This window comes from Dermacentor variabilis, chromosome 6 (assembly GCF_050947875.1).
Source record: "Dermacentor variabilis isolate Ectoservices chromosome 6, ASM5094787v1, whole genome shotgun sequence".
Classification (NCBI taxonomy): domain Eukaryota; kingdom Metazoa; phylum Arthropoda; class Arachnida; order Ixodida; family Ixodidae; genus Dermacentor; species Dermacentor variabilis.
Genome location: NC_134573.1, coordinates 83,331,097 through 83,356,186, shown reverse-complemented (window position 1 = coordinate 83,356,186; position 25,090 = coordinate 83,331,097). Strand labels below are relative to the sequence as shown.

The window sequence follows — 25,090 nt, the reverse complement described above, 5'->3', positions numbered from 1 at the left end:
TTAAGAAGTTGATTTCCTGTACAGAGTTGCCACTGTCCTAGCTTTTGTATTATAACTGCTTGGAAAGAACTGCTCACCTAAAGATTTCGCACACGATGACGATGCAGGAAGCCCAACACTGATTGCCTCTCTAGGGACTCAAACTTGTTCCGGAGCACCATGCTGCTAATTTACCTGCAAAGAGTGAAAGAAAAAGAGATGTAAGTCTAGTGTTGACGAAAGAATCCACAACATGCATTGGACACTTATTTAATTATTCATATAAGCCCTCAAAAATCTTTCACAGAACCCCGCCATCCTGACGTACTGAATATTCGTGTAGTCCCAGGATAGCATAATACTGGAGAGTAAAAGCTTTTTCTGGCATGATGCACAATGAAAAATCCCTGACATTTTGAGAGTGACCCCCATCATGTCAACCTACCCAAACTCTGAAGTCACCCTATGCCTCTGGAGCTGCACGAGAAAAGTCGAATGCGAAGGAGCAGTCCCAAGCAGTCAGGGACTGGCTAATCGAAGAGGTTCAGTATGCGAAAGTGATTGACAAAGATTATACAACAAAAGCAACAGTGCAGGAAAGCTGGCGTAATGGGCCTGCTAAGCAAATAGAGCGATGTAACTCCCCACAAACATATGCTGCACTGGGGCATCAACTATGACTTGGACAGACTAAGACTAATGCAACTGCATTCACAAAGCCAAATCACTGTACCTTTGCATACAAAGGCTCTTGGAATGTGGAGGCACAAGAAAGTTCAAATACTTTGTGATATCATAGGAACTGAGCAAAGAGAAGTTTGGACTAATGGCACCTTTATGCAGCGGTTCAGCAAATGTAATGGCATGGGACAGCCAGACCAGCTAGATTGGTCGATTACGTTCCACTGTTTCTTGTTTTGTGTTGCTGAAATACCACATGGTACCAAATGTGAACAACTGTGTTGCATTTTTTTTGGTGCACAAACAGTTATTCCAATAGTTCCATTATTCAGTTCCATTGGTTTTTATAGCGGCAATGCAGCCTACCAGCAGGAACAATGGAAACCTTAAAGAGACCCTGAAACGATTTTGATGATATTGTACATATCGATTCATTAGGGTTAGTCCTTCTGATCATTAAGTGACACATTTAAGCGGTCTGTGCAAAGCATGCAAGTTATTATAAGGTTTTAAAAATTTCCATCACTAACAATCGCAGCTGCCCCACTCCCCTGAGTTTCCAGCCGGCCCCTCCAAATTGACGTAGTTGGCCCAATTGACGTCAGATGGACGAGCTATCCGATTGGCTACCCAGGTTGTGTCATCGATAATTTTCCAACTTTATGGTGAACAAATGTTGTTCGTAGTAGTTAAAGTATTGCTTAACTTGTTTATGTAAAAAACAAGCAATAGAAAGACAATACACAACAGTTTACCACTTCACGCGAGCACTTCCGGCATACAGCAAGTGTCGTCTGCTTGTGTTACATTCTCCATGCTGACCGAGCTGCGCGGTCAGTGTTGGTCTCAAGATTTCTTTCTGCGAGCACCATCGATCACTTTTGTTACTTTGTGGGCTGCCAAATCTAGCATTCAGTGACATGTGAAGGAGTGACAATGTGTCCCTCTGCAAAGCAACATGCGAGTGGAATGGCTGCAGCGCACTGGGCTGTCGATATCCAATCGGCACCACGATGTATGCGTTTGTGGCCGTCCCTTCACACCGGAGGATTACTACTACAATAGAGAGCTTTAGCTTGTCTGGTATTCAGGTAAATGCAGGCAGACTGGGTGTTTTGCCAGATGGCCAGAGGTGGAAACATGAGCAACCTGCAGGGTGCAGTAACCTGGTGGCACAGAGATCGACCAGACAAACAGAGCTAATATAACCATAACCAAGTGTATTCTGCTTTGCTGGAGGTATAAATTTTTGGCAGGAGCGTAATTGTGAACACATTGTCGTTTTAAATGTTTTACACTTGGTTACAGCTATATTAGTTCTGTTTGGCTGGTTAAGCTCTATGTTACCGGGTGGCTGCACCGTGCAGGTTTATCCGGCCGCTGAGATACGTTTATGCTAAAGCTCCCTCATCACAGCAGTAATAGTATGAAGGGGTTTATTTTATGCCTTCGCCCATTTGTCAAAACGCCCAGCTTGCCTGTGGTAACCAGAATACCAGACATGCTCGGCGCACGCCAAGCAGCGCGAGTTGCAAGCGTTCGTCACAACTCTGAGTGTGTCCAGTATTCCAATAACCGCAGGCTAGCTGGCCATTTTGGCGGATTGGTGGAAGCGTAAACTAAAGGCCCTCTGTACTACTAACGTTATGATGAAAGGGCTTTAACGTAAACGAAAGCGGCCTGATCAGCCTGCACCCTGCAGGCTGATCAGGCCCGCTTGGTGTTGTGCTGGTTAAGCTCTGCACCACCAGGTGCAGAGCTTAACCAGCACAACACCGAGCTATAACACATTGCTGTAACCAAATATAATAAAACAGTTTTAACCATTTAAAGATACAATGTGTTCACGATTAGACCCCTGCCGAAAAGTTACACCAGAGGTAAAGCAGGATACACTTGGTTACTGCTATATTTTATCTGGTTAATCTCTGTGCCACCAGGTGGCTGCACCGTGCAGGCCATTCACATTTGTGCCTCCACTCATCCAGAAATGCCCAGTCCGCTTGCACTTGCATTCACCTGAATACTAGACATGCTAAAACTCTATTCCTCTGCTAATCCTTCAGCGCAAAGTGACGGACGCAAACATGCAGATGTTGGCACTAATCGGATACCGAAAGCCCGAGTTGCTGCAGCCACTCCACTCACCTGTTGCACTGCAGAGGGACACAAAGTTGCAGCTTTACATGTTGCCAATCCCTAGGCTGGCTACCCACAACGCAATAAGGGTGATTTATGGTACTCACGAAGAGAAACTTTGAGGCCAACACTGGCCACGCAGCTTGCATCGACACGTAACAAGTTGTAGCACAAGCAGGCAACACTTGCTGTGTGTCGGAAGTGCTTCAGTGTAGTGATAAACTGTCATGGTGTATTCTTTTGATGCTACTTTATTTCTATTGCGATAGTAAATATATGGAGACTCCAGGTACATTTCTACCGTCGTATTCTTTGTCGCCGTGATGTTCCATATGAAGTCCAAAAGCAATAAGATCGTCCCTGCGCGCTGTATGCTGCATGTGTGAGTGAAAGCATGTGAGGGTGAGCTGACGATGGTTGCTCTATTTCGTGCACACAAAAGAGGAAAGAGGGGAGGAAGTGTGCCATATTCCGGGGAGGGGCCATTTTATTTTGGTGGCCGCCACATATGGCTCGGCCCTATCTTGATAGCAATCTGCGATTGTGACAGAGCCTAGGCACATCGACGGCTAATAGCTTCGTGTGTGCTGCGCTCTCGCCGCTGAGTTCCCACTGAAGCGAGAGATGTCACAAAGATCAATTCGTTCGCTCCTGCTGCCGCACTTCCTCACTCCAGCGTTTTGAAAGCAAGTTTTCACGGTCATTGAGTTAGATGTGTTCATGTATGCTTGGGTGCACGTGACACCATGATTGTTAATTTAGTTAGTAAGCGAATGTTTACAAGTTCATATGGTGAATAAAACTACTATCCTTACTTTGAACAGCTGCCTACTAATTTGCTATCATAATCAATGCTTTGCATTTTGGGCAAATCTGCAATTTTTTTTATAGAAAGAAGTTAACCAACATTCCAACTACGTTTGTTTACCATAAAGTTAGAAAATTTATTGATGACGGAACCTGGGTGGCCAATGGGACAGCTCGCCTAACTGATATTATTAATTGCGCTTTAACTACATAAATTGGGAGAGGGTGGCTGAAAACTCAGGAAAGCACTGCAATCTTTAATAATCCACATTTTTTAAACATTATAATAAATTACATGCTTTACATGGAGTGCCTAAATGCAACCCTTAATTATAAGAAGGACCCACCTTAACAACTCCATATGTTTGTACAAAATTGTCAAAATCATATAAGTCTCTTTAATATGAGACATTTCAGTTAAATTTTGATGTCAATGTTTTACTGTATCATGATTATAGGAGTTTCTTGGTGCAAGGGCCAGACGTGGCTAAAGAGCACCAGGTCTATGATAATAGGCTGTCACTGGATAAGTATAATGAATATCGAGACGTGGATAAAACACAGCTGTACAAAGGCCTAAAAAAATATTGGTTGAAAAGTGCGTAAATATATTCAAATTTGCAGTACGGCTAATGTTTTACTGTAGCTGTACCCTATGCACCTACCAAGATTTGTCCAAACCTTTTCACAGGTCCTTTAATATGCACAGTCCAAAGCCAATGGTGCACACATCTTCGATGCTGCTCTGCTTTGTCTAGTAGTTTTAACATAAATAAAGATCCATTCTCTCGCAAGAGCTTCGTGTTCTAAGCAAGTTGTACGTCTAACTCTTCAGGTTTAGTGACTGCGGAGCTTTGACACTGAAAGTGAACATGCGGATTTGTAGTTGTCATTTTGGAGTCCTTCTCAGTGGCCGTCTTTTTCTTTTGGGGTATATTTTCTTTCCTCACACTCACCAGCTCTGGCTGCGGCTGATCCTGTGTGCTCTGCATTATCAGAAAAACAGACGCAGCAACGTGTTTATGCTCGCCGTCAATCACTCACCTAACATGTTGCAACAGCCACCAACGAAGGTTCTCGTCGTGCCAAGCTGTTTGAAATTAACAGACTGAAGAATGCACTAGTTGTTAAAGGGCCCCTGAAACGGTTTGGACAAATTTTGTACACACGCAGGGTACAGTTAAAGTTAATCATTCGCACCACAACTTGTGCGAGGCGCCTCAGATTAAGAGAGCTACGGACGATTACAAGTTACCCTCCTCCATAGCCATGCATTTTCTCAACTCATTCACCGCGTGATTGGGGCTAAGCTCCGCCTTCACTGGCTCTGCGTCATGATGGCACATCGTGTCGTTTACTTCCGGTTCTCTAGGAGCGAGCGCACGAAGCCTCCCAATTTCTCCGGCAGCTGCTGGGCAGTCGACCCCAAACGAGAGCTATCGAAGCAGCATGCGTTGTGAGCATTCTGTCGCAGCGCCAAATGTGCCTGGTATTCCCGTAACCACAGGCAAGCTGGGCATTTCAACGGATGGGTGGAGGCATAAACTGAAACTGATGAAGCAACGTTAGAGTAGGCCTAAGTGAGCAGCCTGATCGGACTGCACAATGCAGCCACCTGTTGGCGCAGAGCTTAACCAGCCAAACAAAGAGCTAACATTGCTCTATTCAAGTGTAAAACATTTTAAAAATTTACAAAGACAGCCTGTTAACGATTACGCTCCTGCGAAAAATTTACACCAGCAGCAATGAAGAACAGACTTTGTTGCTGCTTCTCTGTTTGGTTGAGCTCTGTGCCACCAGGTGGCTGCACCGTGCAGGTCATTCACGTTTGAGTTTCTGCTCATCCCATGAAACGGCATGGCAAGGGGCAGTACCTGAACCCCTTACGCTTGCGTTTACCAGAGTACTGGACATGCGAAACACTGATGTGGTAGTAATCCTCCGGCGTGAAGTGACGACCACAAACACGCAAATCCTGGTGCCAATCGGATAGCGGCAGTCCGATGTGCTGCAGCCACTCCGCTCATCTGCTGCCTTGCAGAGGGACGCGATGTCGCAGCTTGACATATTGCCAGTCACTACGTTTGCAGCCCACAAAAAGACTGAGACCGACTCTGACCGCGGAGCTATCGTCTAAATGGAGCATGTTGTAACACAAGCAGACGACGCTTGTTGTGTGCCAGAAGTGCCTAAGTGTAGTGAGAAATTGTTCTTGTGCATTCTTTCTCTTACTTTCTTTTTATAGAAACAAATTAACTAACATTCCAACTATTACGAACATTTGTTGACCATTAAGTTGGAAAAATTATCAATGACACGGCCTGGGCAGCCGATCAGAATGCTTGCCCTACTGACATTATTACGTCAAATGGGTAGGGGCGGCTGAAAAGTCAGCCGAGCAATGTGCTGCGATAAGCAGAGATGTACATTTTTAAAACGTTATAATAAATTGCACACTTTACTCGGAGCACTTAGCTGCGTTAATTAATCATCAGAAGGTCCTATTGTAACAACTCCCAAACTGTCACATGTTATTGGCGAAGTAGCGAAAAAAAATTGAAAAAAGAAATGGAGGGGTATGCCTCCCTTTGCGATGTTTTGCACTGCTTCGCCAATTTACATGCACTAAATGCATGACAATGCTAACATGTACAGTGAAATAACGAACTGTTGGAGTTCCACACTTGCCGCAGTAAACTTTGCTTGAGGGGCACATTTTCATCAAAACTTGCACTTGTCTTCTGCTTTATATAATACTTGATGCCATGTACAACCTGCCTTGTACGAGCAGTTACCTTTCTCCAAGGCACATGTGCAGAAATGCGTTTTCCAGTTCTCAAAATCTTAGAAACCACAGAGCAAAATCACTGGAAGTGCTGTCTACACCTTCACCCTGTCATCTCCATCCATAGGTCGGCATATTCACACGCACTCCCCCTCCCCTAACTTACACTCGCTCCACACTCATTTCCCAGGTGTGTAATTAAGTGTAAGTGAGTAAAGAAAAGCACGAGTGGACGCAAGTGTAAATGAGAGGGAGTATGAACAGGAGTGAGTACCAGTTAACATTAGTATGAATGAAAGTCAGGATGACGGGGATTTTAAGTCAACATGAGTTACACTCTGCAAGTGGTAGTGTATGCGAGCAAATATGAGTGAGTGCTGGTGAGTGTTAATGGAAGAGATTATGAGCGCGAGTGAATGTTGATGAGTATGAGTGGGCGTGAGCAGGAACATGAGACAAATACCAATGAGTGCGAGTACAAATGAGCGTTAGTGAGCAAAGAGCCTGCGAAAATATTGGTGAGAGTACCCATGGAGTATCCACCTATTCTGCCTACCTGCGTCTGCATCACATGTCATTGCTCTTACTGCTGCCTTTGGCAGAGATGTCTGGCATGATATGGGGAACAATGTATGCTGGTCAATTGCGCGTCAAATAGTAAAACCTGTGGAAGAGGAAAAGAGTGGCAATGTGGCGACGAAGGGATAGAAGCGATAAGGAAGATCCTTTTTTTAAAGATGATATGCTGACATTGCAACAGTATGTGGAGTGAATATAGACGGTGGCGCGATTTTGAACTGCCTCGAGGGCATTGGCGAGATATGCTTGATGCGGATCCCAGATGGCAGATGCGTATTCAAGTTTCGTTTTTACCAATGATCTATAGGCTAACAGTTTTACATGCAATGGAGCGAGGCGAAGGTGACATCTTAGAAATCCCAATGTTTTCTTAGCCGATGAAATAACATTAGTAAAATGCGCATTCCAGGTTAGATCATTAGTCAAGGTGATACCTAGGTATTTGTAGGATTCCACTGATTCCACAGTGATGTCACCAATCCGATAAGAAAAGCGAAGAGGGTGATGACGGCGGGTAAATGAGACAAGTTTGCATTTATTAGAGTTGAGTGTCATCAGCCAAACATCACACCATTCTTGTGCCCGGTTAAGGTCGGATTGAAGAGTTAGTTGGTCAGTGATGGTATTGACTGCGCGGTAAATAACACAGTCATCGGCAAACATACAGTAATGGCAGGACACATGCAAGGGTAAGTCGTTAATGTAAATTAAGAACAGAAGGATGGACCCCTGTGGTATGCCTGATGTGATGAGTGTAATGTTTGAAGCATGGTTATTAAGTGAGACATACTGTGAGCGGCTAGTTAAAAATTGCTCAAGCCATTTTAGATATCAGGATGCAAATGCAAACGAGAAAGTTTTAGTAATAGGCGTTGATGAGCTATTTTGTCAAACGCTTTCGCGTAATAAAAAATATGGCATCTGTTTGTACGTTACGATCAAGATTAGCATGAACGTCATGAAGAAATAGTGCAAGAACGGCCCCTGCGGAACCCGTGTTGTGAGGGAAGAAAGAAGTTGTTAGCGTCTAGAAAGTTCATAATATGAGAGTAGATTACATGCTCCATGATCTTGCAGGGAACACTTGTAAATGAGATGGGGCGGTAATTTAGGGGAAAATTTTTGTTTCCCGATTTGTAGACTGGAGTAACCTTCCCCATCTTCCACTCGTCTGGCATGGTGCCTGTGGAAAGCGACTGTGAAAATAATAAATAGAGAAACTCTGCAGAAATGTGTTTCGTGTCTTTTAGTAGTTCAGAGTTAATGTCATTGATGCCAGATGAAGAAGACAACTTAATATTTTCTATCACAGATAAAAGCCCACGTACTGTGAATGTGATGGCTGGCATGTTGCATTGTATATTTGTGGTTGGCGGGGGAGCAAGTGTGTCCATTTCATTAGTGAAGACTGAAGAAAACGCGCTGTTGAACATATTAGTGCAGGTTAAATCTGTCACCGACTCACCCAGCTCGTTAGTAAGATAATTGATACGCGCTTCTTTGGGGTTTATCGCCTGCCAGAATTTTCTTGGATTAGTAAGTAAAATGTTTGGCAGGTCATAGTGAAAAAATGGTTCACTATAGGATGACACCAATATCAAGATATTCATTGCCACCAAAGTGTGCAACGAAATACGTGGGTGTTTCAGTTACCCTCATATTTCAATGCATAAATGAACGAGAAGAAAGGGGGTTAACCGAGGGGCCCAATTTTTATTAGTAATATCATGAGAAGCCAACAAACACTGACACCAAGGACACCAAGGAAAGTTGTGGGTTCGGTTCCCACCTGCGGCAAGTTGTTTTTTCATCCACTTTAATTTCCATTATTTATCGTTTCTTCATTCCATTTATTAAGCACAACTAATTTCCCCTATGTTGTCCTTGGTGTCAGTGTTTGTTGGCTTCTCATGATAATGCATAAATGAGTGTTTTGTTGAAAAAGCAAGTGGAACAACAGTGCACTTTTATTGCTAGTTTGATGGGGCATATCTCGAAGCCTGTACAATCCTCAAAATTTGTTTCTTCGCAGACATGCTATACAGAGCGAGTAGGAGGTGATATTTCAATGCAAAGTTGAACAACTTGGGCAAAGAATTTTTTTTTTTACTCAAATGTCATAGGAACTGCATACCATTTGTGACAATAAAATAGGTGAATGCACCTATTTATAACATGAAGCAAATAATCAGCTAATGTTACTGATGACAAACACCGAGATGCCACCTTTATCAAAAGACTCCAGAACTTAAAAAAGAGTTAGCAAGCCTATAGAGTGGGCGAGGCGGCAGCAATCCTGGCAACATGCTGAACAATCCATTTTGCTTCATGCTACAGGTTACGGTGCTTACTCTCGGAAACAAAGCTTCGACTAGCGCCTGTGCTGCTTCGACAACGTTGGTGGGCGTGGACCAAGACGCTGGCGTGCATTCATCGACACGTGGTGAATGTGGCATCATGGATCGACAAAGTTTTCCATGCGTCACAAGTCTGGGTATCACCTCGACAACAGTGACGTCAAGTCCCATGCCCCATCGGACAGCTGTAAAGGTGCCCGACGAGCTGTGCTTCACCAGTGGGCGAGGCGGCAGCAATCCCGGCAACAAGCTGAACAATCCCTTTTGCATCACGCTACAGGTTAGTAGATATATGCCAACTCATGATTATCGATCGGATAAGTGGTTTTTGCTGCTGCTGCCCTGCCCACTGCGTGTTAATTATTTTTTGTCTAGTATAATTAACCCATTAATTAGATTTTCTGGCTTGCGGAGACACAGAAGGAAATCCAGGTCCAACAGAAAAAGATCTCTTGCTAGAACTGTTATATGAGCAAAGTAAAATTCTTTCTACTATACAGGATATGCAAGTAACACAGAATGAAATGCAAAGGAACCTATCAAATTTAACAGAAAGAACTGATGACATCAATCGGCGATTGGGTGGTTTAAGTGCACTGAACTCTAAAGTAGAAAGCACCGAAACAACAATAACGAACCTCGAGGAACAACTCGCCAACATTAGTGAACATGTTGATGATCTAGAAAACAGAAGCAGGAGAAATAACTTAATAATTTATGGCTTACATGAGCCTGAAACTTCAGAAGACTTAGAACAAAATGTAAAAGATTAAGTCTTTAATAAAAAAATAACTAGGCATTAACATAACAGGCTTCGAAAGGTGTCACAGACTTGGAAGAAAAAGCGAAAATAAAACCCGTCCAGTGATTCTAAAATTTCTTGACTACCGAGAAAAGAATGCCCTGTTTAGAGCATCGCATAAACTAAAGGGTAGTGAATTGTCACTATCTGAAAACTTTTCTAAGCAAGTACGTGACACACGGAGGTTTTTATGGGAGAGTTCTAAGGAAGAAAGGAAGAAAAACATGAAGGTAAAGCTGCTTTACAATAAGTTGAGCATCAACAGGACTTTGTTTGGTTGGGATACTGAAAAAAGATGCCGTTATAAGCTGAAGAAATCAGGTCCTCAAAACTGACAGACTAAGCGCAAGCATGGCTCTTTAGGAATACTTAACGTAAATTGTAGGAGCGTTATAAACAAGCACACAGAGTTAGAGGGAATTCTTTTGTCGTATAATCCAGATATCGTTGTCTTGACGGAGACATGGTTAAATGAAGAAATATATGATAGCGAGTTCATTCCACTTGGGTATAGCGCATTCAGAAAAGACAGAGGTAGCAGGGGTGGAGGTGTAGCCATCCTTTTCAAGGATAACATTAAGCTCTTAAAAATGCCTGATTTATTAGATGTTGAATGCATTTTTTGCAAGGCCTACCATGAAAATATTCTATATGTCATAGCTGCTCTGTACAGACCTCCTAATTCTGGTGTTGAAGTTTTGGATTCTTTGAAGCTATACATGAGCGAGCATGTGAAACCCGCTGACCGCGTTATTTTCTCGGGAGATTTTAACTTGCCAAGCATTGATCGGGAAACGATGTCGGTCAAAAGTGATAACGACAGCTTAGGGGAGGCCATGCTGGACATTGCCTTTTCTTTTAACTTATTACAGTTTGTGGATACCTATACTAGAACACAGGGTAATTCTCAAACAATCCTGGACCTCTTTTTTGTAAGTGGGACCATAAGTAGTCAAACTAAGTGCGATGTATTTCCCGGTATATCGGATCACAAGGCTGTTACTGACAATAAATATGAATTGGAAAGACAGCTGTAGCGCTGTCCGATTCCGCAATTTCTCCAGAGCTGATGCTGTCTCGATTATAGATATGCTTTCGTTTTACTTAGATTCATTTTCAGAGAATATTGTAGACGTGCAGGAACTATGGGAACGCTTTAAGAGTATTGTTAATGACTGCATTGAAAAATATCTACCAACTACTGTTAAGAAAAGAAAAAAGAATCCCTGGATTTCTCGGGACATGCTAAGATTGAAAAGGCAGCTCAAGAGGTTAAACAATAAAATGAAAAAATCAAGCAGTGCTTCACCAGATAACGGCAGAAATTTCTCTCATCTAAACTTCGGATCCAACTATCTACTGAGAAACACCGTTACTGTGAAGAATCATTGCCTAAATTCATCACAGCGTATCCAGATAGATTTTGGCTGGAGGTGTCACTGAAACATTACCAATGCGATGTACTTGAAATTGATGGTATTCACTTGAATGATGAAGAAAAAATTGCTAACTTATTTAATGAGCATTTCCACTCCGTTTTTACTTGTGATGATGGCGTCTTGCCTGTGTTTGAGAATTTTTTGCCCCCTATATCTGATGCATCAATAAGCGAACAGGGTATATTCCACATGCTTTTAAAACTTGATGAAGAGAAAAGTTCAGGCCCAGACAATATGCCCAACACTTTCCTAAAAAAGTATGCCGAATGGGTTTCGAAATACTTGTAAATTGTGTTTTTACGTTCCTTAGAAGAAGGTCAACTCCCGAATTACTGGAGAACAGCCAGAGTAATACCACTTCATAAACACGGCGCCAAACAGTCTATAAAGAATTACTGCCCGGTCTCTTTAACCTCTAACACTTGCAAATTATTAGAGCACATAATACATAAACATATCGTGGATTTCTTAGATACACATAACATCTTAACAAAATGCCAGCATGGATTTCGGAAAGGGTACTCAACTTGTACACAGCTAGTTGCTACCATCCTGATATTGCCGTATCTGCAAATAACGTAAAACAAATTGATGCAATATTTATGGACTTTCCGAAAGCTTTTGACAAAGTATCACACAGTAAATTGTTATTTAAATTACATAGTCTGACTTGTCAATTGGATTTCAGCATATTTGAACAATCACCACCAGTTTGTTGCATTCAAAGGCCATCAATCTAACCAGTTACCAGTGAAATAAGGTGTACCACAGGGCTCGGTCCTAGGATCACTCCTTTTTCTTATGTATATAAACGACATGGTAGAAAACATCTCTGTCAAAATAAAATTGTATGCGTACAACTGTGTTCCATATACGGAGGTTAATGATCAATCAGATCAGGCATTGTTAAACAATGATTTTCAGCGTGTTGCTTCTTCGTGTAAGCAGTGGCAGATGTGTATAATCTTCGACAAGACCGTTTTCATGCAGATCACTCGAAAGAAGAGGCCCTTATCGTTTCCGTATAATTTTAGCAATGTGCTTTTGTCTGAAGTGTCTGAAAACAAATATCTTGGGCTATGGATTTTAATCTTAGGTGGAATAAACATATTCACTACGTTACAGCGAATGCTTATAGAAAGTTATTCTTTTTAAGAACGTTAACTCTGGCCACCCCTGCTGTAAGAAGATTAGCATACAAATCCATTGTCCTCCCAGTCTTAGACTATGGTGCTATAATATGGGACCCCAATACAAAAGGTAATATTCTGAAACTAGAGAATGTCTAAGAAAAAAAAGCCGTATAGTTCATTTATAACAATTTTCGACGCAGCTCAGTGACTGAACTACAAGCTCGCGCTAACCTAACCCTGTTATCTGACAGAAACAGCTCATCACGACTAAAATTTTTATATCAATTAGTTAAGGGGCACTATAAAGTCGATGTTAGCGAATGGATTACATTTTCTTCCGATTATTCAACACGCCAAAGACATGAACTAACAATAACACCTTTTCGTTCTCATAATGACTCTTTCAAGTATTCATTTTTTCCACGAACAGTCAGAGACTGGTATAACCTCAGCAGATGTATCGTTCAAGCAGACTCTTTGTCAGCTTTCGCATCCCTTTTTGATGGCTGAAACATAATTGGTTATTTTATAGTGACTGTCTATATGATATATGCGTTGAGTATTTCTCTGTTGCATCTGCACAATTGATCAATGCTTTGCTTAGATTTTTTTGGTGCTTTTTCTTGACTGTGACCTAGGCATGTACATATATGTTGTTTGCCATTATGTTGTATTTTCTCTCATGTATGGTATCCCACCATGCTAAAATCCCGGTGGGGATTGCAGTATCAATAAACTAGCCAAAACAATGTGCTACACAAAAGATAAAAAACAAATACAAGATCCTCCCAAATAATCTTTACCTAACACAACATGCTTGTATTCTGTGAATTCTCAGGCATGTTACACATAAACTTGTTTTAGTTTTAAAAACAAGTAACACATCCAAGCTTTTATTATTTTCCAGGAGAATGAGTATCCCTATCTGGTTACTGTTTTGATAATTGTACTTACTTTCTATTTTAGTTATGTTGTACTTTCTAAGTAACGTTTATTTTTTCATGGTGTGCGCAGGCCTGCTCAACTTTATTTACTGCTTTTATGAACTACCTTCCCACTGTAATACCTAGAAACGCATTGTGGGTATTGTAAAGATATATTTATACAGAAAAACAGAAAAGTGCCAACAACAGAAGTACAATACCTTTAATCCCTCAAGAGAATAAATAAATGAACAATGGGTCAAGAAATATGATCGTACCCTTTACCATACCACTCCTGTATGCCAGTCCAACACAATTGGCTTTTGTATAATGTATATTGCATTATTCAAGCTTGCGACAAAAGCGCAAGAAGGCTCTTTGATCACAAGCATGAACGAACATTGTCAGCCAAATTCAAACAAGCCTAAATTAAAAAGAATGAAGCTGTGTTTTATGTTTTCATGTCAGCTTGTGGCAATGACTTGATTCAGGCCGTGAAACACCGAATTTGGATTTCATCATGTTTAATAACTGTCTGTGCAGCAATATTACCTGAATATTGAAATCAATTCATATATAAAAGTTGTTTGATTAGTATTTTCTGACAAATTTTTAAATTCCCACAATCATGCAGCATTCTCGTACCTCCAGCAACCTCCCTCTATATACCTAGCAGTGTGGTTCAAGTGCTCTTGATAACGTGCCCTACGTCAATCAATTTATCAGTTATCCCACAGTAAGCTTCCCCACATAAAACAACAACCACAAATGAGAGCATATCCTTTGAAATGGTTACATAACATGAAAAATAACTGAGAAGCTTTAGGTTTAGCTCTACGAATAAGGACACAAACCGCCAGGCGTACGAAAGAGCGCATAACGGTGCACGAAAGGATGCAGAAGGAGTACAAATGAACAGAAGAAGAGCGTGGGGTTTCAGGTACACAAAGCCATTAGGATGTGCCATTTCTATGTGCTATTTCGGTTACTAGCAGGACACCTAGTGGTGGAAGACAAAAAAAAACGCAGTCTTACAGATTGTGCCATGTAAAAGAACTGAGAAATACAGACAGGCAACCCTACCGCGGTTTCTGACGTAATGCACAACACTGCACAGACCTCAACCTAAGAATGGTAAATTTCACATCCATTTTTATATGTTGCACATATGGCAGGTCAGACAGGAAGTGTAGTCCTTTCCCAACAGAAGCAACTATACTGACATTATATGAAAGACCTAGCCACACTCAGCACCTTCGCTGCTGGCTTCAAGAAGTTTTGTGTCATTCGTTGTAGCAGCCTGCTGCACTCTGTTTTTGTGCAAAAAATTATCAGTCAACTCCACTACATTCTGTAATTACTAATTGTGGCACAAGCTCGTATGTGCCTTTAAAAGATGTGCCATAAAGGACATAAGCGTCCTGCAAGTAATATGATGCTGTCAATGACTAAGTATTTCAACTGGCTTCCTGCACTGTAACCTCAGCTTTCAGTACAATGGCTAGCTTAACCTAAGCTAATAACACGTAAAAAAGATAATCGTGATGATAGAAACCTGGAAGAATGCACCCCTTGGATACATGGCTTTTAAGACTGTCAAAATTACACATGTAAGGGAGGAGGTGTGTGAAGGGCACCATTAATTTTACGCAGACTCCACTGTCAAAAGCAGAGTATTCTCACTCATTTTAACACACTGGCCTGAAGGCAACCCATAACTGAACTCAAAAACAGAACAAAGCTCCCAGAATCAGCAGTGAAATGCCTGAAACTGAAACATGGCGACCACAAAACAGCTTCTCCTAAACCAAAAATTGCTAGAGCAGAGCTAATTTGTCACTACACAAAACAGAAGGCTAGTATTTACATTGACTGATTGACTGAATAGATTTAACACCCGAATGCAACCCTGGGGCTACGAGAGGTGGAAGTAGTGGAAGGTATGGGCATCTCAAGTTATTCACAGAAAGTAACAGCGAAGCCGTATTAAGCTGTGCTGACAAGCTTGAGCACTTCCACTGTTTGTGCATTCTAACGCAAGGCATTTCCCACACAACTCAATGTCACACACAGGACAGAGTTCTTATTCGGTAGAATATTTGTGGAGGGAATGGTTCCTACACCGAAAAATAAAAGTAAACAGAACATGCGTGAGTCAAGAAAAATGCTGCAATCTCTGCAAGAGAACAGCAAGACAAATTTTAATAAACTTGCTTAATGATATCTCTCTAAGTTTTTTTTTCCAATTTCAATTCGAGAATTTACCATTGCACACCTGCTTTCTGCTTTGGCTGCATTTCTCGCAAAAGATATAACCTAATTCAAGTCAAACAGTTGGGATGACAGAGGGATACCCCTTGTTGAAATTATAGCTCTCCTGAATATACTGCCTTATACAGATGGATGCGCAGTATTTGAGGACATTATGACTTCAACAATATTAGTAAAATTTCAGTCAGTAATTAAGATATTCATTCCAAATCTTCTATATTGTTTATTTTACCGCAGTTTTCTAAGGTTGTTAAATAGTACTGTCTTCAGCCACAATTATAAACTGAATTTGACTTTGAAAATAGCTGCATGCTTGGATCACATAGAGTGTGTTAATGTTGGACAGTGTTTCCCCAATAACAGCTTTTAGCAAGTTTTTAATTGCGGAGATGTTTTTTTTTTTTTTTAGCTTTTCTCTCAGCGACACTGCCCATATGTAGCAGCCTAGCAGGCTTATGTGGTTTATGAGGCCCAAATACAGTCTCAGACTCCAGGACCTCCTACTGTATATTCAATTTCATAAAGACAACCTTTAAGTATGCTAATAAAATTCGATTCTGACATTGGGAACTAAGGACGTCACATTGAGGGTGATGTGGCCACAGATTTTCACAGCTAGCTACCCTTGAGTAACGCAGGCCCTGGATAGCAAGCAGATCCATTACTTAAGAGTGGCAACATAATGGAATTGCGCACAGAAAGCTCAGCTGTTGACTCTGTCATTTGAAGCTGTTTGGCAATGGCTATAGCTGGTTGTTCAGGGTTCTCACTCATCATGCCTTGACCTACAGGAGAAACTCAACTGCCTGAGTGGCAAGCACTTATTTCTCAGTCTCAGATGATAATTGTCCATGAACTGCTATCTCACCCAAAAAGAAAGGATTTAGCTACGTTTCAGAAGGTGGCAATCTCCCAGCTTCAGTGATCGGCATGTAAGGTGACTTAGGTTAACCCCCTTTCTTCTCATTTATTACATAACGAGGGTTTCGAATCCGCCAACACTGATGCCTTCAGGTAGTATGTGTGGGTTTATTGACCAGTTGCCTTCACCCAAAAAGATCACGTTCTCATGACACCTGCGGCATAAAGGATGTTCCACGTCCGCCGCCAAGGTGTGTGAGTGGTGGCGCTGGCTAACACTCCCAAGGTTCTACTAGGACACAAATATCCAAGAAAGTGGATGGGGAAACCGCGCCGCGGTAGCTCAATTGGTAGGGCATCGCACGCGAAATGCAAAGGTTGTGGGTTCGGTTCCCACCTGCGGCAAGTTGTTTTTTCATCCACTTTAATTTCCATTAATTCATCGTTTCTTTAATTCATTTATTAAGCACAAGTAATTTCCCCTATGTTGTCCTTGGTGTCAGTGTTTGTTGGCTTCTTATGATATGAACAACCAACTATGTATCTTGAATGAATCATAAACTGAAACTGAAACCAACACTCATGACAGTGTACAATAAAGACCTAAGAAATCAACTTCACAAATTTTTAAAACAGCAAGATGCTTCTGTCTGACGGGAATAAAAACCACTGCCAATTTCTTGTTGTGTGTAACCTCTGCCATCTTGGTATCCTTAACACACCCCAGCTGAAAGCTAAAGCAGTTCTTGCGTATTTCTTTGCGCCTTTTGTGATGAAATAATTTTGGTGATATACTGTACTCTTTATAAAAACAAAGCAGCATATAAGAAAACATATTTCCCTACATTTCGAGGGCAAAAAAAGTAACACTAAACAGCTTCTTATTTTACTAACTTGAGAAACCATTTCCAGCCATCACTAAATCATACTGTGCCAAAATATTTCATTTTCGCTATCAAGAATTGTTTTCACTGGTGCTCTTTGTACACTTTGCACTTAAGACAATCTTAACTCTTTATGGGCAATATGCTAAAGAGTTATGAGCACATCTTCTGTTGTCAGACACGTTTTCTATTTTTCCAGAACCTTATATGTTCTCTAATGACATACAGAATTTTGTGGTTATTTTCATGTTACAACAGAATAATATTTTGTTTGGTCAGTTGCAGACTAATCCACACATTCTTTACAAACCCTTTGTTTTAGTTTTTTACAGAAATCCTGAAAAGAAGATACTCTAAGAGCATAACCGCAGAGAATCCTCTGCTGTTTGCAGCTTGTGCAATAGCCTATCATTTTAGGCAAGGCACAATAATACTGTCTCATTGTGGTAATAGTGCAAAACAAAACACGACCAGAAATGCACGTTTATAACTATTGGACAAACTTGGGCCCAGAAAAACAAGCAAAACTCAAACCACAACCAACGCGGTGAGTCCACCTGTCGCTCATCATACTTAATCCCACAGGTCAAGTCCATTCTCAATTTGTACTAAAATTTAAATTAAATTTTGGAATTTTATGTGCGAAACACCACAATATGATTATGAGGCATGCTGTAGCAGGAGACTCCGGGTTAATTTTAGCCCTCTGTGGGTCTTTAACCCTTTGCAGTCATGTGTTGAGAGGGGTTTGAGACGCGAATATATGCACTTTGGTCAGATGCGAGGTAGCACCCAACACGTGTTTGTGCTTGTGCTCCCCGGTTATTTGAGTTGGCAGCACCTGTTTTCGAGAACTCTTTTTGAGTAACAAGTGTACTTTGCAATGTCTCCAGGCAAGGACAGCACTTTTTTGCCCCCCTTCATGCTTGAAGGAATTTTCGTGTGATTTGTGGCACGAAGCGCTGACAGGGTGGTGGCATTTCCTGCGCGTGGCCCCATTTTACGGATGAAATTCATGTAAATTCAGCGAATGTGCTGCGGATGAATATATTTCACCTTCAGATGGTCAGCAAGCTTTCTTGAATGAGAACACAAATTAATAATGAGACTACGAGGACGCTAGAGACCTGCATTGCAAATCCTCACCTCCACACAGGAGAGTGCTTCAAGTGCTACCACACAGTACTCAAGTATTGTGGAGAGCCTCTGGAATAAGTAAATTTTTTTCTGAAACAAATCACTTAACATGTGTTTCATTACCTGAGCACATTTTCTGCCTGGCGTCCAAGTGCGTGAAATAGCTCCCAATGGAATGTCCACAAATTGAATAATTGCATGTTAATGTACACATAAATCTAAGTACATGAGTGTATTTCTGCATTTCACCCCCCTCAGAATGCGGTCACCCTAGCTGGTATCGAACTCACGACCTCAGCAGCACAACGTCATAACCACTAAGCTACTGCACCGGGTATACAATTTATACGTCTCACTACGTTCCAGAGTGATTTCCAGTGGTCGTAAAAAAAAATTCAAGAACACACAACATTATTTGCGACATGTGAGCAATCTCATTAGACACACTTCCTTTGCTACAAAATAAGCAACAATGTTAACAAAATTTTGAATATTTCAGGCACATCTTGCGCCAAGCGACAACTTGATAAAAAAAGATAATTTGGGTTAAATAACTATTGCAAAAAAAAAAGAACAAAACATGGCAATAATCATTCCCTTTATTATCACTCTCCTGCACTGTATACTCGGCTAACGCAACTTTTCGCAGGAACGAAATGTGGACATTTCAACATCACAGAGACGTGAAAAATTAGAATGTCAAGGAGAAAAACAAAAACAAACATAAAGGTGATACAATTACAGGGTGTCTACTTTGTTGGCATATTTAAAGTCCCACATTTTTTCACGATTTTCATTACTGCTTTCATGAACATTCCCTGGCAGTCTACGACACTGGAGTCTCAGGCCTACAGGGGGGGGGGGGGGGGGGGGTTTGAAGCTTGCCTGGCACCTACACCAGCCCATAATTTTCAACTACCACATTTATTCAAAAACAGGTAGACCCAAAATAAGCCATCGACCTACATTCCCGATGAAAGACTCTCAACCTACATTTGTGAACGAAGCTAGCAAAACGACCAAGCTAATATAGTTCCTCCATCGCACCCGCCATTCTCTGGCTTTGGGAAATGCAGCATATCAACACACTCGACGCCATCATTTGGGGTGCTGAGGACATCGGCTAAGAAACTGACAAGAATGGCGATTTATGGCTATTCAATTCGTCGAAATAGTAGCTGTCATTTGTCACTCGAACACATTTTGCCAATGGTCGGATGCGGTAGCAAATTAGCCCAGCGTCTGCTCTTTACCACTTTTGTTCTCCACTAGGGTAGGACCGGCATGCCTTGCATGGCTTCCCTGCTGGTGTGCTGCGCATGATATGAACACGAAGATGTTCGCTCCGCTGTTTGATCAGGTTTCGGCTTCATTCTTGCGCAGTTCTTGCTTATTTAAAATTATCTTCGAATTAGCGGAACAATTATACCATCAGACAAGTGACAGGGGGGTCTCGAGAACCTGAAAATGCCATTACCTAGATACGGTAAAAGAACTGACAGAGTTGCCTTTTATGCTACGCTATTGCAACAGATTACCCAAAGCTTTCTTCAGCTTCCCTGTGAGCTTCATTCACACGGTTATAAGCTTAAGTCCCCAAAACATGAAAAGTCATTAGGAGATCTTAGATTATTAAAAGCTGGCTGATTAATAGTTCATTGCACTGATATTAAAACAGTGTACAATCTATTTACTGTGAGCTATTAGCACTATTCTAATTCAGAAAAAAAAAAGGAATCACGATAAAGGAAATAAAGCTGGGCCTCTTAATCCACATACAAAAGACGATAAGATTGTCAGGTCCTTTAAGTTCGCTTCCTGTGTATAAGTGCACATTCTCAGAGCTGCCTTATCTAACATCTCTTCGACTACCGAGTGGTGTCGTGGCTATCACCCCTTACATTCCTCTTTAGTTGGACCGCTCCTTCATTTGAGGGTTCCGTCATATTGCAAGACTTCCCATCGACAGTCAGTCGTATAACAGAGAGAGCTCCTATCAGGCAGTTGCATCTCAATATGAATCCTTGAAGAAGTACAACCAATATTCATGAATATCAAAGGTTCAAATTCCAAAAGAACCTCATCTCACCTGAGGGATACAAGTGAATTCTGCGAAGGTTCCACCAATAAACGCAGCTGGGCGAGTCATTTCAAATTCTTGAGCAAAACAGCACACATTAACCGAAGATAAGGGGAGGGCACAAACATAAATTAACGCTATGTGTGTTCCCTTTCCTTATGTTCCATTGGTTCATGCTGTTTCGTCATTAATTCTAAACAATGCACAAACGCCTGTTTAAAGCCAAGAGTTATAAACAGAAAAGCAGCGATGATAGCGATAGTGAAGCAGCAACAGTAGTGAATAAACAATTAACATTCAAGTGGAGCCGCAATAAAAAAAATTCTTCCAATGTTACGATGTACTTAAAGAAACCGTACGCAGCAACTCATTATGGTTTTTCAGTGGAGTACCTGCGTACGGCACATCACTCTTAAATTTGCTTCCCAATGTGAAACTACGGCCATTAATGCTTTATGCCACGGCACATGCATTTTGCCTCTTTCATAGACTGCCAGACGCTATTTCGTAACCCCTCCAGACACCAGACCTGCACCTCTCGACTGCAGCACAGCAGCTGTAGAAAATTAATGCGAAGCCATGCAGGAAGCACACTGCTAACGCACAAGCTATTCCTAGAAAGTAGTAGTTTTCACACAGAAAAGAAAAGGTTAGTGTGGTGCTTTACTGCGGCTATTTTTATATATTCAGTGGACATAATGATCTAAGAGAAATTAGTGTGTGGCAGAAGTTTCTACACAGCAACGATAAAATGAAATGTGAGCGACTTGAAGACTACTAGAACGCGCCATTTCATCACCAGGATTGCCTGCTTTCACAACATTTGGGACTGCCTTGTCCATAGAAAGTGACTACGGAGCGAATGGACATCCACGCCCACGGAAGTTTCCAAATAAAATTGCCGGAGTGGCAATGTCCCAAATGTAAAGATGCCATCATCTAAAGATGTCATCACCAAAGGCATGAATAAACGTTAGCATATAGTGAAGAATATGCTTTCGTTACTTACCAAGTTAAAGGCACACCTGAACGCTGTTCAAGCTACCATTTTTCTTTTGCACATTGTGTAGAGTGAGGGTTGGAGATGCCCTTAGTGTAAGTAAAAGCACTGATATCGGATTATTTAATATTGTATCATGCAAACAATCCTATCGTATGCTGTACCTTTTATATTACTGCAAAGAAACACCAGCAGTAAAAAGACTATACTACTATCACAAAACACGCTAGGGGCGCTGCCTGTTCTTTTGCCTCTGAGCACAAAAGCATCTCTTCTCGATTGTATACGCTCATGAGCACTGTTGTCACCTCAATGCCACATTTAGCATGTTGATCACATGGTGCAGGTTTCTCACATCAGTGCATTGTTGTTGTTGCACCCCTTTTTGTTTTTTGTGGTGAAAGATCTTGCACAATCCCAGGTTACTTTACCTGGGAGTGGAACATGAAAGGTTCCAAAACGTATAAACGAGCTTTTTTACCAAAATAACCACATAATCAGCACACCGAAGTCAGTCAACATAGAACGTGTAGGTAACCATGGAGTGCGAATTTCCACAGTATAGGTGCTTCAGGCTCTTACTATTGGCAGTGAGGGGTTACGTTAGTGGGTGAGAGAAATAGGGAAGGAAGACCACGCAAAATTTGAGTTGGATGCATGCATTTCTTTTCTTGTATACTGATATTTTCCAGCTGACTAACTTGGGATTGTGTAGCCTTGTCGCTGCCATTCTTGTTGCAGTATCTTTCCAATCGTCAATCTATGCAATCCATGACCGAAAAACGAAAAACAGTCACTTGAAAAAGTGTTCGAGGGCTCGCTTTAAGTGGGTTCGTGATAGCTAATTTTGTCATACAGATCTTGCTTATTGTGTACCATTGTCAATCTCAGGTAATGCCTTTTCTTGTTTGGTTTTTATGGCTTCCTTCCGATACGTTTATGTGTTAAGTGATAGTCTTTAGACCATGTCATGTTTCTTTGCTATGGTTTCTGCATTCATTTATATATGTGTTGATCGTTTCAATTAAGATTTAGTTGAGAGTTAGCACTCGTCCAGTATTCTAGTCTTTGTCTGCATCACTTCGCACTAAAACCCAATAATATGGTACCATTGTGTCAGTGGTTTTAGGATGAAACCTGAACGTTGTGGCAACGTTTTTGCAAATTTCATGGCATTAGTACTCAGCCAAACGTAACAATTTAGTTAGAAACGGCGAGCTTTTGCCTTCCGATTAGCCTAGCGTTTACATTAACGGAGCACAAGCAATTGAGCTGTGAGCCAACATGAGCTAGTATGTCTCTCTTTCACAGCTGAAGTATGCGCGAACACAGGCTTCACCTCTGCTGGTATGAAGCTGCAGGAGCTGCCACTCCAGCACTTTTATTTTAAAACTTCCTTGTCAATGTCGCAATTCTATGTAATTAGGCATTCACAAGCATTCTATTAAGTGTTTTTTTTCTGCTCACATTTCAATTGATGATGTTAATCACAGAGGAAGAGCGTTGTATGTCAAGATTTAATATGTCTGGGCATGCGACACAGTCCAGTCCTATGCTGCATGAATTTCAGTCGGAAGTCGTAAGAATATGCAGCAGGTTCTCTGTGGACAGTGCTTGCACCTCTTTAATTTTCCAGCAATGTTCAAGAGACAGAAGAGCGCCAAAAAGTAAATTTATTACCTTGAAGGTTGGGAGATGTGTCCTGGTTTAATGTTTGATAACATGCCCATACTGTGTAATGTGGCCATCTCCTCTGTGAGGCATTCTTTTCTGGCGTTTAACCAGCAGGACAGCTAAATAGCAATAACTGATACAGTCGAATCCCTGCATAATGAACACCGGTTCAGTTAAATTTCTGGCACAAGTTTTTTTCTTCGTTCCTCACTGGTGTCCCATAGGACTTAGTGCATCAGAATTACTGCCACAACAAGGCCTGCAGCAGGCACATTTTCACTTCAACGAAGTTTTCATGGAGCAAGCTTAATGTGGCATCTGTTTGAGCAAGTTGCATTAAAAGATTATATAAGTACAGATTTGTTTGTGCATATAATAACTGCAGTATAAAGCCTCAACAAAAGTGGGAGCAACACCAAGAAAGCAAAACAAGATTTTCCTGTCTGTGCACCTTTAACAAAGTGAACCTTCAATATTGACTTCCCCCTCAGTGCACTGCTGTAATCTAATCAATGCAAAGAATGAAAGGGCACAACTAGTAGCCACACAAATATACTATGAAGCGATGAGCATCCACCAAGGCCAAGCATGGGGAAACTGAGATGTACTTTATTGTGAGGTGCACATTACTGAAGTTGAAATTGTGACAAAGGGAAAGTCAAAGGAAATGGAAGGGACAGCACATCCCCCCAACCCAACCCAGAGCCTTTCCTATGTTACGATCTGCCAATGGGTCTGAAGCAAAAGCTGCGCAACCTACTCGTATTTTCTATCCCATTTGAATAAGAAATGCCGCACAAGACATTATCTGAGGAGCAGACAATTAGCTGACAGGTCCACCTAATGACATCACATAAGCATCACACTGGTGCCCCAAATCCAGCTTTCACAGACTACAGGGGAAGTATTCTGTTAAGAATCCATCTAGTGGACATGTTCATTTCATTTGCTGTTGAAGTTCCGATTGGCTGGGCTGGTCTGCGCGTCCGCAGCAGTAACGTGCCACAGCCAATCAGCACTTCAGCAGCCGACGAAATGGACATGTCCACTAGGTGGACTCTTACAGAATGCCTCCCCTGGAGAAATATGAATAGATCAAAACACAACATTTTACTGCTTTAGTGGTCCTGCCACGGCCGACACAAATGATGGCACTGGAAATGCTCAATACATCCGTGACATGGCAAGATTAGAGATGTGGTATGCAATAGAAAGATGGATCTGCAGTAATTTCAGGTGAAGTGACTATCAAGCATGTGAACAATCGTTGAGTCTAAGGTACAGGGGTCCTTGTTTTATTTTTTATTTAGTCATGGGACATGAATTGAGAGGTTGTATTGCAGATGCAACAGTACCACCCATCAAACATTGACAACACTGCAGAACACATCAACATGAGCAAGTAGAATGTGGCCCTGACTGCTGAAAACAGAGTTGGTACTTCTGGCAGATGAAATGGGCCCTACAGGATTGGAAATTTGGCCAGACTTGTAAGAACAACATTCCCTCTCGTAAATGTATACCACGGTACCCATTCTGGATTGCATACTTTGCCATAT

At 41.5% G+C, this 25,090-nt stretch overlaps 1 protein-coding gene across 7 annotated transcripts in view; it reads right to left on the bottom strand.

Annotated features, from left to right (window-relative positions):
• LOC142584906 (uncharacterized) overlaps positions 1–25,090 on the bottom strand; it is a 140,212-nt gene that overhangs the window by 113,655 nt on the left and 1,467 nt on the right. For 6 of the 7 annotated variants that reach the window (XM_075695247.1, XM_075695248.1, XM_075695243.1 and 3 more), the window contains exon 2: positions 78–174. The exons of the other annotated variant lie outside the window; for it this stretch is intronic. The gene's annotated coding sequence lies outside the window, so the exon portion shown is untranslated. The remainder of the gene's footprint in view (positions 1–77; positions 175–25,090) is intronic. 7 annotated transcript variants of the gene reach the window in all.